At 41.1% G+C, this 18,025-nt stretch overlaps 1 protein-coding gene across 1 annotated transcript in view; it reads left to right on the top strand.

The window, feature by feature from the left end:
- The window catches only part of RBM47 (RNA binding motif protein 47), a 315,704-nt gene that overhangs the window by 134,936 nt on the left and 162,743 nt on the right, over positions 1-18,025 (top strand). The window lies entirely within an intron of this gene.

Raw genomic sequence — 18,025 nt, 5'->3', positions numbered from 1 at the left:
TATTTATCTGCTGGTTCCCTTCATTGCCTGGCCTTTATCTTCCTACCAAGAGTGCACAGGTTCTGCTGCCTCCGGGCCCTATGAATAGTTTTGCCTTCACTTCCATATCTCCACCACCTATAGTTTTCCAAGATCCAGTTAACTTTGTTCTACTTCCTGTTGCCATCCTGTCTCTTGATCAGCTTCTCTAGTGTGCCTTTCTCCCTTTTTAGCATATGACCCCCTCCTTATCTCAAATGCTTTGAGGCTTCTTCTGAATCCGTGCTCTGACTTGTCCCTGGTTGCTATAGTTTCCTTCTACTCTTTTTCTCAGCCCCCATTATGCTCCAACTTTTTCTTCAGGTTTCTCCTTTTCATTCTGTTACCTACTCTGTTCCCCTAATTCCTTTTTCTTGCCTTTCTGCTCCCTGTCCCTTAGCTTTCGTACCTCCAAAGGCATCTATCCAGCCCTGAGGCTGCCCGTGTGTGAGATTTTAATTCTATCCAAATTTAAAAGTTCCTTTCCTTGCAGAAATTGGACTGCAGATAATGTTGTTCCCTGAGCAACTTAACCTGCTCTATCACCCCAACTCAGCCAGACAGTGTCAGAGCATTTATTGCCACAAGCACCATACAGTATTGGTCTGTAGATTGTTCCTTGTATCAATTCTGAGGCATTTCTGTTTTTTGATGTAACAAGAACGTTGCCAGTTTACCATTGTTCAACCATTTTACCAATGAAATCAGGTTTTCATTGTAAAATACTGGTGATTGTAACTTTGGATGTAGGTTAGATTTAATATGCTCCAAGTATTCTGCAATACTATAAAATGTATTTTTGAAAACATTCCTTCCAATTAACACATTCTAAAGAAAACTAATTAAAATGAAAGGGACATGAAAATCAATATTGTCACTAGTATGCTTTTGATTTAAAGCACGAGTGTTCTAGTTCTGCGATCTCATTAGTGTGTAGGTTTTGGAGTCACGAAGAGGTGGGGGCACGCTCTGTCTTGACATTCACTAATATTTTTCTAGCTTCACAAAATCAGTTAAACTGTCAGGCAGTGCAACAAATAACCCTGAAATGTATCGTTTGATGAGAGTGCTGAGAAATGCTCAGGTTACAGATCTGAACCTCTTGCCCTCACAGAACAACTGTTCCCATGGTACCCTAGGGAATGAAAATGAGAATGGGTATTTTACAGTTTAAGGCTGCAGTCCTATACACGCCTGGGAGTGAGCCCCATTAAGCTCAATAGTACTTTCTTTTGAGTAGATATGTATAGATTACACTGGAAGTTTATGTAGTGCAGGTGTGCCTTTTCATCATTTCACCCACATATGGGCTTCACTATTTATGCTTGGAATGTCATTCTTTTGCTAATTCAGGTAGAATTGGTGGGAGTATTTGCTTAAAAAGGGAGAGAAGGCATAAAATGGAATCCCCCAAATCATAACACTGCTATTGTATAAACTTTGTTTATTGCATGAACTTCTCAAAGTAGCTCTTTTCCTTTGTCTTGTTTAGTCCTCGTGTGAAATTGGGCTAACTCCTATATTTCATCATATTCAATTGTGAGGGTTACATTGGATGTAAATACTGAGAAGGTCGTGGGAAGAATTAAAAGATGGTCTGTTTTTCCCTGAAAGAAAATGGGTCCTTTTCGCATCCATAAATCCAGCTGTGTGTCCGTTCCCTCGGCGGTGGCTTGCACCAAACAACACTCCACATGGGAATTTTTTATGCTGTTAATATTTCCTCACTCACCTTGACTTGAGCAAGAGTAGCAGCTAAATGAATTCTCTGATTTTAGAACAGCAGGGTGGTGGTTGTTATTCCATTCTGAAAACAAAATAATAAATTAGGAGACAAAACCTTCCCAGGCAAATCAGCAGCTGTATATATGCTTGTTTCATTGACTTACTATGTAATCATCTGTTCTGGGCTACTTTCCATTTTTGGGCATATGGGATCAGACATATCATCACATTCCAGACTACTCTGAAGGGAGTAGCCAAAGAATCCAAGATCTTTGTGTGTGAAATGAGGTTGCTTTTTTTAAACCCTGCACTTTAAAAAAGTCCCAAACCCTCCTGGGTTAAATGCTAGCATAAAATTTGGGAATGTTTGCTGGTTTGTTCTCACATGATCTTTTCCTGCTCTTTTGCCCCAGATGATAAAACATCTCGATTTAAATGTTTATTCTGGCACTCATAGATTTACAAGTTTGTGTTCAAATTTCAGTTCCACTGAGAAATGCTCCAATTTAGCGCTCTGCAGTGCACATATAGAACTTGTGTATGGGTTTGTGTCTTTCCCCATCTGCTTCAGAAGTGATTTATGCATAGATCCATTTGCACACATAGTGCTACCTCCCCAAAGAAGTGACTGTACAAGGTACTTGTATGCAAAATTCCTTGTCCACATGGGATCTACTCGGGTTAATAGTGATAATCAGGAATAATATCTGTTTACATCTGGACTGGCAGAAGCCAATGCACATTAAACCAGCAGCTACAAATGGAATGTCCTGGGATTTCCTTTGTCATCAACAATGTACCCAACACCTCACATGAATGTACACTGTCCTTTTAAAATACCCACAACCTGATGTGTAAGAGCTATATTAGACCGCACATGTGATGAAACAACTGAAATTGCCATTATAAAATGTTTAAAGGCAAAATTTATTAGGGGTGTGCATGGACCCCCCGCTCCGCTTCACTTCCAGATCCGCGATTTTCAGATCGGGCCGCTTCGCCCCGCCCCGCCCATTTCCGCTCCGCTCCGCTTGGAGCTCTGGATCTGGATCGGAGCTCCGTTTCCCCCCCCCCCCATAGATTTGCATTGAAAGCTAAAAAAGTAAACAACTTTTTTTCTGTTCAAGTTAGAAACCTCACGTTTGGCACCATGACACCATCACACCATATATCATGGACGTATACACATGCACGCCAAGTTTCAAGGCAATCCCATCATCCCTTGATTTTTGGGGAATTTATGAAAATCGGGCACCCCATTCAGACCCCTTTCGATAGCTCCATCAATTTGCACGTTAGAAACCTCAAACTCGCCACTATGAAAGCTTATCCAGGGATATATACACACGCCGAGACTCAAGGCAGTCCCATCATCCCCTGATTTTGGGGGAATTTATGAAAATCCAACACCCATTCACACCCCTTTCCAATAGCTCCGTCAATTTGCACGTTAAAAAAACCCCTCAAACTCACCACCATGACAGCTTATCCAGGGATACATACGCCGCACGCTGAGACTCAAGGCAGTCCCATCATCCCGTTTTTTGGCGGGGCTTAAACCTGCAGACCTCTCAATGGGGCCATTTCAAAGGAAATCCCAACATGCCATGAATTGGGGAGTTGAGATAAACCTATATGAATCTTCTTCCACACTTGAAAAATGGATTTGGAACTTCCAAAACTCCAAGTGAGCGCAGGAAGGACTTCTCCCCTGAGTCAAAGCCAGACACACACAACATCCCTGCAAGGCGGGCAGGGGAGGAGAGAGGGAAGGCAGGCAGGCAGGCAGCAGACATTTCTGGGGGCATAAGGAAGTGAGCCAAGGATAAGCCAGTAATACATATAAAATGGAATAAATAAATAAATAAATAAATAAACGAAGGAGGGGTGGAATTAAAAGCAGCAGTGTTGCTGAATAAACAACAAGAAGAACTTTTTAAAAAGGCTATATCTGTCTTTTACCAGCAATAGGGGGACGTGCCCAGGGGAGGGGGAAGCAGCAGCTGCCAATTTGACTGGTCAACCAGTCTTTTAAGAAGCAAGGCTGTCAGTTCAACTCATGAAAGCCATTGCTCCACCACGAGAGCTCTGAAAAGTGAAACTGTCACTTCAACTCATGATAGGCATCGCTCCACCACTAAGAGAAGTAGACCGCTCACTTCAACTCATGATAGGCATTGCTCCACCAGGTTACTCTCTTTGGAAGGCTCTGATGGCCTTCCAAGTACAGGAGAGAGTGGGGGCACGTCCACAATGAGATGCCCTAGGGGAGCTCATCCCCTTGCACCACATCTTTTCAGTTGTTCCCCAAAGTTAGGGTGGGTAGCAGTGCTGTGTTTCTATCTCTTATTATTGGCTTAGTATATGATTTCACAGGTTGTGTTTGTGCATTTGGTGGGGCTACTGTTTTAAAAAACACTGGGAAAAGTCCGTTCAGACTAAGAAAGAGAAGTTCCCAGAATCCCAAGTTACCCGTTTTGCCTATCCCCTCCTTCAACTTTGGGATCATGTGATCATGACCGGGAGTTGACTCTGCCTCTCAGTAATCGAAAAGGTAATCTTTTTCCCGCCTTTACCCTACTTTTAAAAAAATTCTAGCGCGTGACCCGCACGACGCAGAGAGGTGAGAGTAGTCTCAAAATGACCCCCATCCACGACTGTCTAAGCACAAGAATTTTCAGAGCGATAGCTTAAAAAACAACCCAGTTATCCCCGATTCTTTTCTGCAATGCAATCCTATGGGCGAAAACCGCCGTTTGACCCGTGCTGTCCGTTTGTAATGTTCGTTTACCCCGATTTTTTAAAAAATATAGCACGTGACCCGCACGACGCAGAGAGGTGAGAGTAGTCTCAAAATGACCCCCATCCACGACTGTCTAAGCACAAGAACGATAGCTTCAAAAACAACCCAGTTATCTATGGGCGAAATGTTTCAAGATGGCGATCGGAGCGCTCCGCGGAAAGAGAAGCGCTCCGAAAATGGGCGCTTCTCTTTGCCTTGCTTCTAGGGGTCCGCGGTCCGCTTCTACTCCGCCTCTGGGCAAGGCGGAGCAGGCCAATTCGCTCCTGCTTCTGCGCTTCTAATCGGAGCGGAGCACATGCCTAAAATTTATTGATGGCATGCAACTATTTTCTGCTTAAATGAGTAAGAAATCTGTTGAATTTAAATATTAAAAGTTTTTAAAAAGATCGTATTTAGAATATTAACAAATACCATTTGAATACTAATGCAGAGTGACGTGGATAATGTCATAACAACTTCATTTATTTTGCAATTGAAGATTTATATTTGTGCTTTGATTTTGTGTATGAATGCACATGCATTGTTAATGTTAAATGCATTTGTTTATAAGGAATACGTGGTTTGTTTTTTAAAGTCTCTCCTGTTGTTATATCTTGGAAATAAATGCAAAAATGAAAGGCACCCTTCTAGCTAAAGTACTCATACTCTACATGCTTTGAAGGAATTGAATATCCATGGCAAAAAGAAGAGACAAACCACAACCAAGACACATTATGATTTTTTAAAAGTGGAAATATTTTTACTTGTTTACTCAAAAGACTTGGGACAATTGCCAGTATCTCACTTTTTAAAATATCAACTGAGTTTATATATTTGAAGTGGAACAAGAACAACCATCTCTAACAATGGAGACATGGTTGATCTACAGGTTCCTGTCATACATTCCTTGTGAGAATCTGCCATTTCACAAGGCAGGAGGAACATGGCAGACTTGGGGCATTTTCTTGCCTGAGGGAAAGTTTCATATCCAAGGCTATTCGAGTTATTTTGGCAACTGAGGAAAAAAGTCTTGCAAGCACCTGCTAGGGATGTGTGAATCAGCAAAACACGCTGCAAATTCCACCTCGTAGCTCATTCCATATCAGAGTGTGAGCTTTGTATTTTTTCTTTTATGTACTTTTATGTCTTTTCCTAAATGCATGCAACAATTGTGCTCATTTTGGAAACGTATGTATTTTTCTCCCATTGATTAAAGCATCTGTGTGTGAATTTTTCAAAAATTCACATTCTTTTCAAATGTACACTTTTTTCAAATGCATTGTTTTGTTCTGCAAGTTACAACACATGCTTGAAAATGTACAGACGTTGAGTGCAGATTATGTTCAAGTCCATGTTCAGTTCTGGGAGGTACAAACTGGGTAAATTTTTATTAAAAACGAATAAATTTTTCATGCATCCTTATGCCTTTCCCCTTCCACCTCCTTGGCAGTAATACAAGAATGTTTGCTGCCCTTTCATGACACCCCAAATCAGCTGCCTGAAGTGGATGCGGCCTTCCAGCTCTGGTGGAAAGGTCACACGTTTGAATCTTTTAAAACAACAACCTCTTGCACATAACAAATGAACATGTTTGGGAGGAGGTTAGGCCAGAACATTTCTCCAATCTACTTGTTTTTCCTGTAGAAAAACATGCCAGTTGTCCGATATGGTCTCTGCTCGACACTGTTATACTACACTTTCTTTCCAGCTTCACCTTTTTACCCCTCCACAGCTGACCTACTACCAGGATGAATGGAGCGTGTTTTTTTGCTACAGAAAAGCTAACATCTGCTGCCTGTAAGCAGCTGGTAATTAAAGCAGTCGAAGTATGTAGCTCAAGCAATTTAAAAACCTCAGTCTCAAGGGTCCACTCTCCTTTAAGAACTGTTTGTAAGGGCCAAAACAGATATTACTTCAAATCTGTGTCTAGAAGTTACTACTAGAAATTTTTACTCTAGGGTAGGCACAGGGACCCCTATTTGGATTGGGATCCTTGGCAGGGGGCTGGCTTTGAAGATCTGAATTTCCTCCCTCTGCAGAGGCATCACAGTGCATTTCAATTATGATATTCACAAATTACACAGCTCCAAAACTGATCAAAAAGGGATTTTCCTTCTGCAAAATAATATATATTGAAGCCAAAATGATAGACTTGCCTGGGCAAAAAAATCTTTCCTCACCAGCCGATCTTTAGTTACACTTTGTAGAACAGCTGCCTGTATTCCAGCATGGAATAAGAGAGTTTTAAGATGAAAAGATGACGGCAGCTGCTATTTTCCACAATGTGCCAACTTTGTTATGTCTCTGTGAAAAAATGTATTTGCATTCATAAGGATCAGGATTCCAGGATTAGCTTAGCTTTGTGATGACTTTGGGGGGAAAAACCCTGTTTTTTGAGTAGACATTTCAGAGTGACAAATTATGATTAACCCGTTTTTTCATTTTTGCTTGCAGTGAAGGAGGATTGATCAAATATGGAAGACCAAACATGATATACATGTAGCTATAGGTATACAGATGTGAATCTATTGTTTCTCAGCTTTCTTACTTCTCTGCACAGTAAGAAGCTCCAGAAGAGATTCTGGGGGCTTATGGTGTTTAAATGGGACCTGTCTATTAACAAATATGTAAGCTGAGCAAGCATCAATGGGCAAGCACCAACACAGAACTGGTCTTGAAAGCAGCCCCCGCTCCTGACCAGTTATCTTCCAAGTTACCCACTGTTTCTTTTTGACTACACACAGAGACAGGTGGAAGCATAGCTTAAGACTACACCGGGCATCCAAATCCACTGGCCCAGCTCTTCAAAATGCTCTTAAATTGCAGACCCCAAATTGAGCTCTTTTGTCTCTTATGTTCTATGAAAAGTGATATTGTCTATTGCTTCTCTTTACACACAGGCAACTGGATTAAATCATCCTCAGCTAGAAGTGGGGGGAGAAAGACATGCCTCCTCAAGGACTCTCCTAGCCATTCAGAAGAATTAAAGAAGACCATCTAACCATCAGATCCCATGCGCCGTGAATTGATTGACTAGCATTAACTCTGGCGCTATTAACCCTCTCCGTACCACCTCACAACAGTGCATCAATCCGTAACTGATTGCTGCTCTAAGCCAATCTATAACTCATTCCATGCTGGCTGGGAATTATGGTAGTTGTAGTCCACCATATATGGAAGGCACCAAGTTGGGGAAAACTGGCTTAGAATCGCATATCTCTCCACTGGTTGAATAGAGGAGCTGTCTGTAATGTTTTTAGCCAGTTTTCCTATGCTGGGGTATGTGCAGACTGGACACTCCTCCTGGAGTCCAAGTAGTGACAGCCACCAATTTGAATAACTTTAAAAGGGGGTTAGATAAATTCCTGGATGAGAAGACTCAATAGTTACATAATCCTGATGGCTATGCGCTACCTCCAGTATCAGAGGCAGTAAGTCTACATACACCAGTTGCTGGTCTAGATGGATCTTTGGTCTGATCTAGTTTGGTTATTCTTTTGTTCTTATGAACACAGGAAGCTGCCTTACACTGACTGCGTCAGGCCATTGGTCCATCTAACCCAATACTATTGACATTGACCAACAGCAGCTGTTCAGGGTTTCAGGAAGAAGCTTTTCGAGACCTACCTGGAGATGCCGAGAAACTGAAATCATGTTTGTGGAATGGCCTGCCAGGAGAGATTCGTCAACTTAAGTGTCTTCCAGAATTTAAGAAAGCCATAAAGACTGATCTCTTCCAGCAGGCCTACCCAGTAGAATTTTAAGATGCCTTTTAATAATGTGTTACTTTTTAATAATGTATTAGTTTTAGATGTTTTAATCAAATTTGTGGTGCTTTGCATTTGTGTTGTACCCCACCTTGATCCAGAGGGAGAGGCAGGTAACAAATAAATGGATGATGATGATGATGATATGGATGTGGTCTACCACTGAGCTATGCCCCCTTCCATGTACATGTATAAACAGCACTGAAAATTATGCTAAGACTTTTTTCAGGAACTTCCATTTAAGCTTGATGAAAAGTGTTGCTGTGATCATTCTGGGAACTGTCTACATGGGGATAGCCCCCAACGTAAACTGCTGGTAAAGAGCCATAGTGTGTTTGGGGTGATGGTAAAGAAATGGATGGAACATCTCCCCCTCCCTTGCACACAGTGAATTTTGAGAGTCCTCATCTGTTGGATATAATAGGCCATGAGTCTATGAAATATTTTCCCACAGATCTACCACTGAACTATGGTTCCTCTCCTTCTTGCAATACTTGTGTGTGTGTGTAGTGGTGGTTGGGATCTCATTGTGTCATATTAGCATCATCTGAAGAATGATATTTTCCCACCCGGAATTCATCTGGCATTCCTTGGAGGTTGTCTAAGCAATTTGAGCATGGCCTTATCAGTAATATCCTTTGACAAGTCATGCAAAACATGTCCAGATTTGGCAGCAATTCATAACAAACACTTACCGAAGACAGTACACCAGTGTTAAAGGCAGTTGTGTAAAGTGTGAGAGAATTATGCCTGACAGATGGTGAAAACTAGCTCCTATTTGAAGCCTTCTTAATTTGGGAATGTTGAAATACTGAGAAATCCTTATAAGCCTCTCATATGCCCTAAAGAGAGCAGAAAGAAGACACACAACAGTTAGAGTCAGGAACAATAATAATAAAAAGTCAACAAACGTCCTCGTTCCTTTGCTTCCACAAAAGGAAATATAAATCTATAAAACTAAAAATATCAGTGACCTAAGAGTTACTTTTGGAGCTGCAAAAACCACAAATCCAAGCAGAAGAAATAAGGAATTTAATCAGTCCACTCTCCCAAAGAACGAGGCATATATTCTATAAACAAGCTGTTTCAAACAAATGAAAAATTATGAAATTTTCCCAAGTAGCATTTTGCAAAACTAGTTTCATGAGGACATTTCACTCTAATTATGTAGAAATGTTTGCTCATAAGATATTACTCATAACAAACACTTATTTTCGGCATTTGGAAATTGTCTTATTGCTTAAATTTGAGACTATTTGACCCATGGAATGCACACTCTAGAACTGCCATGTTTACTTCTAGTAGTTCAGCTACACAAGTACCAACTAGGTTGAAAAAGGCAGTTCCTGTGGGCCAAAGTGCTGATGCACTAGAAATACCACAAAAGCAGAAAGAAAAGATGTTAAAAGTTTTGTATAATCACTGTCTTCCATTTTTTCTTATTTTGTGAATAAATATGTCTAAATGTGAAGATCAAAATCTATAATGCAAGTAAGCGCCATTGAATGCAATGTGACTTACTTCTGAGTAGGCATGTATAATGGGAAGGCATTGTTCAAGAACTATTTTTGAGCAATATTTAGTTTAGCAAGATCAGTTTTGCACTGTGGGGACACTACAAATATTCCTACTTCACTCCTACGAGATGAAACTATAATTTTAAAAATAGTCTTACTTATCCCTACATGTAGAAAGGGCTACAGAAACATTAAACAAATGTACACATTTTTTTTCAAAATTGTTTTTTCTCACAGAACTAAATTGAGTCCTGTGTGCTTGCAAAGAATAAAGTTTGTTCTGCTGCTTTTTACTAAGTCAATGTGTTCAGTTCAGCACAGGTCAGCACACCCTTAGAGCTGCATTATTATTAATAAAGAAATGTGCCAATTATTTCAAATAAAAAACAAAAGTTGCAGTTTGAAAATATGATCGGAACTAGGACTGATTTCCATATTCTAAAAACAACAACAACACCACAACCCGTGTTGTACAGTTCTACTGTGAAAGCTCCCCGATGGTATGGGCGAGAGAAATCTCACGCCTGGATGTAGATGCATAGCTTATGACTGCTGTCTCAGCCATAATTTTCTGAATGGGGCTAATATCCTATAATTCACTCTCTGAAGCCAGGACGAGGAACCAGTGCCGCTCTACCTGGGCTCCCAGTGATCCTACCAGATTTGAATGAAGATCAGTTCCACTTGTAAGGAAAAGAAGCAACATGATTATTGATTTGGAAGTTACATTGTTCTATCCTCCTCAGTATTCCTCTGTCGGGAGAGTAGACAGTCCATTCTCATAAAGCTGTTGGCCATCCTTGCTGTAAAGTTAACTATATAATAAAATGGGGGATTTAATCCTACTGATCTTTCTCTACAAGGAAATAAATTGAGAAGTTATTTCTTGTATTAAGTTCAGTGGGCGCCTTTACATTATGGGGAAATTGCATTGCTTACCCAGAGTGTTTACGCTTCTTGGTTTTGGGCGTGACTGTCATGGGCTATGTTACCTGGATGGAGAGGGGTAACCACCTAGTTTGAATTGAAAACTTCCCCTCTAAGCATGCTCTGTTCACTTCAGTTGAGACAGCGCCATCTTGTGGTGGAAGTTCCCACTTTTTCTGATATTACCACTTTAAAAGTGGTTCTTTTGGAGATAGAAGAGCAAGAGTTAATAAAAAAATATGGTATAAAATGCAGAGAATGGGGGGGGGGGTAGGGTTCCCAAACATTAAGTTATACTATGTAGCAAATCAGTTGAGATATGTAATAGAGAGTATAATAGGAATAGGAGATTTAAGTTGGTTAGAGGGAAAAAAGGGGAAAGAGTTAGACTGGAAGTTAAAGAATATTTTTTTTAAGGATTACAATAAAAAGTGGGGAGGGGGAATGGAGAACCCTCTCTTAAAGAATGTGTTGGAAATCTGGCGAATATATAAAAGGAAATTGGTTCCGGCCACTTCCCCAATAACACCGGTGGTGATGAAGAAATTTCCTGAAAATTTAAAAAAAAGGTTGGAAAAAAAATTAAAGGATGAGAAGGTACTTAAAATAAGAGATTGGATGGAGAAGATGAAAACTAGGGAGGAAATAAAAGAGAAATTAAAAGGGCAAACTATAACATGGTTCAATTGTATATGAGTGAAATATATAAAATATTAGTGGAAATGGAAAGTCAAGAAGATTTTGTTAGGATGGTATAGGAAACAGATTTGAAGGAGAGAATAGAGCAACAGAACTGGGGGAGGATATGGAAACGAGTGTTGAAAAATATATCTGTAAGGATAAAAGAAAATTATTATAAGATAGTATGGAGGTGGTACTTAAGTAAAATTAAATTTAGTTAATAAGGAGAACTCGATACTTTGTTGGAGAGGATGTCAGGAGAAAGGAACGTATATCCATATGTGGTAGAATTGTGAATATGTACAAAAATTATGGAAAATGGTGTATAAAGAGATAAATGAAATAACTGGAATGAAGTTAGAAGAAACACCAAGTGTAGCATTGTTATCAATGTATGGAAAACTTAAATGTAATCAAATGAGAATAGAATTAATAATGAACTTGTTAACAGCTGCAAGGTTAATGATACCCAGAAATTGGAAGGTTCAAGGGGATTATGATATAGAAGATTGGTATAAAGAAATATGGGATATTGCGATAAATGATAAATTAACATGTAATATTAGAGTTAGAAGGGGAATAATAAAAAATAAAGATTTTGAAGAGATATAGAAATTGTTCTTAGAATATGTATTAGTAAAAGAGGGAGGAAGAACACCTCCAGAGGATTCAATGCAATTTTGGAAAGTAGAATAAGATCCTGGTGGTTGGGGTGCACTTATTAATGTGAGTTAGTTTAAGAAGTATAACGTATAGTTAAGAATTGAAGATGAACATTTTTTATGTATGTATATGATTTATTATTTGTAACTATAGAAAAATCAATAAATTTTTTTTTTTTAAAGTGGCTCTTTTCATGACAGAATTTTCAACAGATGCAATGGGAGAAGTCATGGTTGTTCACAACGTTGCTTAAAAGACCCGCAAACTTCTGTGAGTGGCCAATCATGAGCGTGCAATAAATCACTCGTTCGGAGTAGTACAATGTCTGCACCAGAGTTCCCAGAAATACACAAGAGCTACTGCTGGGACTTTAAGAATCTTTCTGACTGATTCACATTAATAGGGATTTTGTCAATGATTTTAGTGAATCCCAGCTCCAGCTGCCATGTGGTCTGATTTCTTTAGCTTTCATCAATAGGAATGATGTGTGCTGGAGGCTGGATTTTTGTATTCATAATTGAGATGATCATTTTGCCAAGCCCCAGTGGCTGAGACTCAGGAACCAAAGCCCAGAAAAGAAGAAATATGTCAAAACTGATGTAGGGTGAAATGATAAATCATATATTACAATTCCAATTTTGCTTTGCTTTGTGCTCAGCCATTGACAGAAAGCCCCCCAAAGGAAGATCTTGAAGTTAGTTTGAAAAAAGGCTCAAACCCTGGAGCAAAGAAGTATAAATGAGCGCCGTGGAATTCTCTCCGTGGCAGGCAGCCAGATATTCAGAAGGATTTCCAGAGGCCCCAAGATGCTTGATGCTCCATTGTTCATAAGCGCTGCTTCCCACTGGACCATTCTCAAATGGCTTGGCATTGTTGGGATGAAGAAGCCAGGTGGGAAGGTTGAATAATGTGGCTCCTTCGCGGGAAAACATCCTTCAGATGGGAAAGAACTGCAGCATCCATCTTGCGACTGTCAGGCCCCTACTTGAGGAGTCCTCTTCAGAGGAGGAGCTAGAGGGCCAAGGATGCCCCAGAAATCAAAGCCCGAGACCAGGGACTGCCATTAGCCTCACAGAAGCCTGAGCCCTCAGGGAAGGTGGTTGCAGGGCCATCCCTGCCAGGAGAAAGACTCTGACTCTGAGGCAGAGGTTGAACAACCCCTGGACCCCAAGGAGCATTGTCGCCTCAAGCGACAGGTTAATAGGGCTCTTGGGTGGCGAAGTGTTCACATGCAGAGAAGGACACCTCAGGAGAAAGTTACTCCTCAAGAGTAAGGCTCTGCAGAAAGAGGTTTGATCCCATCAGCTGAGCTCTGGGTGGGGTCCAGCAGGCTGTGGGCTTAAAAGCTTGCAGTAGCAAGTTGCCAGTGTTGGAACAACTTTGGTCCACCCACCTTGTGCCATGTTTCCTGAACCATGCCTCTGCCTGATACTCTGTTTCTTGACCTTTGGACTGCCTAATGACTCTGCTCTTGAACTATGTAAACTGTAAACTGACTGTTTACCTGTGTTTTGACCTCTTGCCTGTCCTTTGTGACCATTCTTGTTGATGCCTGCTCCTCTTGTCTGCCTGCCTTCCTGTGCTCTGACCTCAGATTGGAATTTGACCACTGCTATTGTAATCTGAACTGCAGAGAGAGTCTGTTACTGCCAGAACAGGACAGCTACCTGAGTTCTCCATCCAGTTGTTAAAAAGAATCAGGGGTTCAGGACCACAGGACAGAGGCTCACACACTTCTGTGGTGATAATGTCATCCACAGGATTAACACCTTAATCTGTGCCCAGTCAGTCAGAAGCCAAGCAGCGTTGTAATATACTAGTTCAGGGTTGGAGAAGCTCAGGTCGGGGGCGGGAGACGTAAACCTCGAGGCAACAATGGATGAAGGCCAAGGCACCACAGTACAGAGAACAGCCCCAATAGTGCCCCAAAATAGTGTCCGCAACAATGTAGGAACAAAGCCAGACTATAAAATACATGGTCTTCGATGTCTATATACTAATGTCCAGAGCATGAGAAACAAACAAAACGAACTTGAACTCTTATTACATGAAGGCAAATATGACTTGATAGGTATAATTGAAACTTGGTGGGATGACTCCCATGACTGGAATATAGCAATTGAAGGATATAACTTGTTCAAAAAGAACAGAAGAAATAGAAAGGGAGGTGGAGCTGCACTATATGTTAAAAATACCTATCCCTGCACAGAAATACAGACGGATCAGACTGGGAGCCCCATCGAGAGCATCTGGATTAAAATAAATGGGGCAAGGAATAAAAAGAACATGATAATCGGAGTCTACTACTGACCACCCAATCAAGAAGACGAGGACGAAACTTTTGAGAAACAAATTGCCAGTGTTTCAAGGAAGTGTGATGAACTAGTGATGGGGGACTTCAATTACCCTGACATCTGTTGGGAGGCAAATACTGCCAAAAGTGGCCCTTCCAAGAAATTCCTGACATGTATGGGTGATAACTTTCTCCTACAAAAAGTGGAAGAAGGAACTAGAGGATTGGCAATCCTTGACTTGATATTGACCAATAGGGATGACTTAGTGGATAAAGTGGCAGTTACGGGAACTCTGGGGGAAAGTGACCACATCATACTTGAATTCTTGATTATGAAGGAGACAAAAGTTGAGTGTAGCCATACACGTACTTTGGATCTTAGGAAAGCTGATTTTAATAAACTCAGAACTATGATAAGTAAGGACCTATGGCAAATGAGCCTAATGAGAAAAGGAGTGCAGGATGGGTGGGAGTATTTAAAAAAGGACATTTTAAAGGCACAGTTACAAACAATTCCAACAAGGAGAAAAGATAGAAGACAACAGAGGAAACCAATGTGGCTCCACAGAAAGCTTAGAGATGACCTGGAAACAAAAAGGGATACATATAGGAAGTGGAAGGAAGGCCAGGCTACAAAAGAAGGGTACAGACAAGTGGCGCAGAAGTGCCGAAATGGCATCAGGAAGGCTAAAGTTCAGAATGAGCTGAGATTAGCGAGGGATGCTAAAAGCAATAAAAAGGCTTTCTTCAGATACGAGTGGGGTGCCGCAGGGCTCAGTCCTGGGCCCAGTGCTCTTCAACATTTTTATTAATGATTTGGACGAGGAGGTGCAGGGAACGCTGATCAAATTTGCAGATGACACAAAATTGGGTGGGATAGCTAATACCCTGGAAGACAGAAACAAACTTCAAAGTGATCTTGATAGGCTGGAGTGCTGGGCTGAAAACAACAGAATGAAATTTAATAGGGATAAATGCCAAGTTCTACATTTAGGGAATAGAAACCAAATGCACAGTTACAAGATGAGGGACACTTGGCTCAGCAATACTACAAACGAGAAAGATCTTGGAATTGTTGTAGATCACAAGCTGAATATGAGCCAACAGTGTGATATGGCTGCAAGAAAGGCCAATGCTATTTGGGGCTGTATTAATAGAAGTATAGCTTCCAAATCACGTGAGGTACTGGTTCCTCTCTATCGGCCCTGGTTAGGCCTCATCTAGAGTATTGCGTCCAGTTCTGGGCTCCACAATTCAAGAAGGACGCAGACAAGCTGGAGCGTGTTCAGAGGAGGGCAACCAGGATGATCAGGGGTCTGGAAACAAAGCCCTATGAAGAGAGACTGAAAGAACTGGGCATGTTTAGCCTGGCGAAGAGAAGATTGAGGGGAGACATGATAGCACTCTTCAAATACCTAAAAGGTTGTCACACAGAGGAGGGCCAGGATCTCTTCTCCATCCTCCCAGAGCGCAGGACACGGAATAACGGGCTCAAGTTAAAGGAAGCCAGATTCCAGCTGGACATCAGGAAAAACTTCCTGACTGTTAGAGCAGTGCGATAATGGAATCAGTTACCTAGGGAGGTTGTGGGCTCTCCCACACTAGAGGCCTTCAAGAGGCAGCTGGACAGGCATCTGTCGGGGATGCTTTAGGGTGGATTCCTGCATTGAGCAGGGGGCTGGACTCGATGGCCTTGTAGGCCCCTTCCAACTCTGCTATTCTATGATTCTATGATTCTAGGTCCAGCCTTCCTGGGGCCCAATCCAGCCCTCCAGACCGTCATGCCACCTTCACCAGAACCTTCACCAGCCACTGACCATTTGGTGGTTTCCCAACCTTTCTGCAGTTTTTTCCCCATTCCAAAAAAGTTGAAATGCCTCTCCTAAGGCCTAGCTACTGACAATAAGATCTTTATTCCAGAATATGCTGTTATCTTTTTGTATTTTTGGTCCCATCACTTTTGCCTTTGGTCTCAACCACTACTGGAATTCAATCTCCTCCCCTCCTGACCCTGAGAGATTTTCTGAAATTAAATTCAGCCCTTGAGCTGAAACAGGTCCCCCCCACCACATTGATCTACTTGAAACTAGGATTCAGTAATCAGGATAGAGTATAAACACTGATGCAGTTCACCTCATGACAGGTAGATTGTTAACATGAATATGTATCAGTATTTATTTTTCCAATCATAGTGATCACGACAACAAATATATTTTTTTTATTTAATTGGTCCAGATCCAGGAAAAGTTAATCACACATTAGTCCCATTGAAATTAATGGGACATAAATTAGTTGCAATCAACTTGTGCTATTGATATCTTACTTAAGCACAACTGAATTTCCCCAGACTGAATTTCCCCATTGATTTCAGTGGGTTTAACCCTAAGTATGAGACTAAGGCCAGATCTATACCAAGCACGATACTGCACTATGAAAGTGGTATGAAAGCTGTATATAAGAGGCAGGAGCCACACCAAGCAGGATATAGTGGTATGAAAGCATTACATGGCATGTGTCAATGGGCCCCAACAGTTGTCAGTGCACATGAATACCACTACAAAGCATACTGCTTTCATACCACTTTCATAGTGCTATATCCTGCTTGGTGTAGACCTGGCCTATGTCTGAATCCAACCCAAAATGCACAGCGTCTATAGAATGGACTGAACTGAAATGAATATAGCAACACACAGAGAGAGTTTTTTTTGGTGATGAACAGGGAAAACACACCCACCCTTATTTGTTTCTTAAGCCTTTTTCCATGGAGAATTGAAATTTGTTTATCACCAAACATTGCTTCCTTCCTGCACTGTTATAAAGGGGATTTTTTGTGAGCTAATGAATACAAACATCGTGATGTTCATGAGACTGGAAAATGCACGCGCGCGCGCACACATATATATTGTGTGTGTATGTAGAGCTCATACTGAAAGGCTAACAAAGAGTATGTGGCTTAGTGTTTATGCACATTAGGCATGGTCAAAGATCTGCACATTATTCACTATATTAGTAAAGCAAGCAAAGATAGTTTCATAGAGAAGGAATCCCAAAGAAATAAAAGAAAATGTTTATTTTAAAAGTCCTTCCCCACAAAACAAAGAAGTCCTCTCCCCCAAACAAACAAGAAATTTCAGAAAGCTCTTTGGGAACCAAGGTTTGTGTGTGCATGATGCCAGCAAATATTGGCAGCAGAGAGTGGGACCATGTCCATTTGGTGCTGACAGGCTGAAAGGCAGCAGGCGGTTTCATTTGTACAGGTATTACTATGATTTGAAACTAGCAGAATGGCTGTCATTACGACAAGTGGTATATATCTGAAGGAAGGGCCTACATCAGGTATCCCCAATCATTTTGGATTCATGGGCACATCTTAAACTTTTGAGCTTTTTTACACGAGACATTTATTTTGTGCTTGTGATTCCTCACAGAAGTTTGTGAGTGCTTTAGACTATGCCATCAACCTCCAGGGCCTCTCCCGTGCTTTGCAATTTATTTATTTTTGATTAGGGAAAGTCAATTATTTTGGGGAATGGCAGAATGAAATGCTAGTGTAGTTGCGCAATTCTGCTACACCACAGTGTCACTTAGAGGCTACATAGTGGAACATATAGAAAGGCAGAGAAGGAAACCCCCTGCCCCCTGAAAAAACGTA

Source organism: Elgaria multicarinata, chromosome 10 (assembly GCF_023053635.1).
Source record: "Elgaria multicarinata webbii isolate HBS135686 ecotype San Diego chromosome 10, rElgMul1.1.pri, whole genome shotgun sequence".
NCBI lineage: Eukaryota > Metazoa > Chordata > Lepidosauria > Squamata > Anguidae > Elgaria > Elgaria multicarinata.
This window is presented reverse-complemented; position numbering and strand designations above follow the sequence as displayed.